A 2,421-nucleotide genomic window follows, 5' to 3' on the forward strand; every position below is an offset into this window, starting at 1 on the left:
CTCCCAACCCCCCCCCCCAACCCCCAGCCCGGTGGGAGGCAAAAGCAGGCAGGGAGGTGCAGCGCGCGCGCGTGAGGCCGAGAAAAAGGAAGGGAGAGCGCCCTCTTCTCCACCCCCACCCCCCGCTGCGCTTAGGGGCGCCTGGAGAAAGGAGGAGAAAAGGCGCCAAACGGCAGCGGGGGAGAGCCGGGGGATTGTGTCCCGGCGCCGCTCTTCCTTCCTCTGCCGGCGCCCCCCTACCCTAACGTCACACTCCCCAGGCCGGGCCAGCACGTGTCCTTGTGCCACCGTCAAATGGAGCGGGTATATGTGATTTGGCGCCGCTCGAGCTCCCACGTGTTGTAAACTTGGTCTCGTGAAGACATCTTAGACTGCCTGCTCCCTAAATTAGGGGGTCTTCGGTATACCGTGCAAAATCAAACTGTAGGACTGGGTTCCAAGATTTTTCTAAAAGTTGGATTTTGCTTGGCATGTAGTAGGTGCTTAATAAATGCTTGGGGGGGGGGTTTAGGTTGGCACAGTGAATAGAGAAGCAACCCTGGAGTCAGGAGGACCTGAGTTCAAATCCGACCTCAGACAGACACTTAACACTAGCCCTGTGACCTTGGGAAAGTTTTTTGCAATTGCCCTGCCTTCCCACCTCCAAAAAGCAAAAAAAAAGCTTTTTTTTTTTTTGCTAAATACTATATAATGTTCTTTGAAGCAGTCCTTTTTTTTTGTATTTTATTTCATTAAATATTTCCCAATTGCATTAAAAAATTTTAAGAATCATTTTTTAAAAGTTTGAATTCCAAATTTCTCTCCCTGCCCCTTGAGAAGGTAAACAGTATGATGTCCATTATACATTATACAAAAGGTTTACTAATGCTTCTTGATTTGATTTTCCTCCTTCCGTACAAACTTTCATAATCTCCAAGGCTATAGAGTCTAGTATTTTATATGCATGTATTATATATACTGATGGACAAACTCTTTAAGTTGTCCATCTAACTGCATGTCATAATTGTTCTATTTGGTTTTTCCTATGTGGATAGTTAAGCCAAACTCTTTTCAGTGATTACAGATCTCACTCAAGAGTCTACAGTGTTCTGGGATTTAATGTAACCAGCTCAATATCATACACATTCAGTTAACACTTAAAGAAACTCATAATCTGCAGGAAATTTCTCTTTGAATTGGACTCAGAACTGAATCTCTTCCATGACAGTAATGAACACCACTGGCAAGCATATTTCTTCATGTTTTATACCGTTTTGGCTGGGTAGATCAGTGGATAAAGCACTGGCCTGGAATCAAGAAGACCAGAGTATTAATAGGCCTCAGATGCTTACTAGCTGTGTGACCAGGGAAAGTCACTTAACCTCAGTTTGCCTTAATCTACTGGAGAAGGAAATGGCAAACCACTCTAGAATCTTTGCCAAGAAAAGCCCATGGGCAGTATGGTTGTGTCCATGGGATCGTGGAGGGTGAGCAACAACATTATTGATCAAAAGGTCCTTGAACAAGGTAATCTCCACCCCAGAGATCTGGCCGTCTCTCTTCTTTCTATTGTCTCTCTAGGTAACCTCATCATTTCCTACTGATTGAACCTCTCATGTCTATACAGCTGACTCCCAAATCTAGCCTTCACCTCTTTCTTAAATTCCAGTCTCTCATCTCTCACCGCTTGCTGGGCATCTCCACCTGGATGTCCTATGCACATCTCAAACTCAGCATATTGAAAATAGAACTTGTTGCTTTTCTCCTGAAATCTAGCCCTCTTCATTACGTTTCTGTTTCTGTGGAGGACACCACCATTCACCTAGAAGCCCAGGTTTGCAATCATCCTCATCTCCTCCCTCACTTAAATCCAATTCAGTTGTAAGTCACCACCCTGGTGTCCTGGTCCTCTGCAAGAATGAATGTCAAACAACAATTGTATCTCCCACTAATATGCCTTTTCATAGAACATTCCCCCATGCCTGGAATTCTCTGTCTTTTCTTAGTCCCCCTAGCTTCTTCCACTGCTGAGTATAAGTGCTACCTCCTGTAAGAGACCTTTTCTGATTTCCTCTACTTGTTAGTATCCCCTCCAGGCACTGTGTGTGTATGTATATAAACACACCTACATAGGTATATATACACGTATATATCCGTATATACATGTGTGTATATATAGAATATATAGCCTATAATTACTTATCTCTGACCATTGTATCCTTTCAGAATAATGTGAGAGAGAACAGTCCCATTTTTGTATTTGCACCTACCACAATATCTGACATATGTTGTCCATAAATGCTTGGTAACTGATGGACCATTCCGTGTTCTATCTTTTAAGGAATGTTTCATTATTTTGATGTATGCATTGGGGAACTCTGTTAGAAGTGAACTTATAAGGCAGTGTTTTACTTCCTTAAAGATTTAACTTCCTATTAAATT

This window comes from Petaurus breviceps, unplaced genomic scaffold (assembly GCF_028583685.1).
Source record: "Petaurus breviceps papuanus isolate PSGF00001 unplaced genomic scaffold, PetGlider_PUasm1.0 90654, whole genome shotgun sequence".
Lineage (NCBI taxonomy): Eukaryota > Metazoa > Chordata > Mammalia > Diprotodontia > Petauridae > Petaurus > Petaurus breviceps.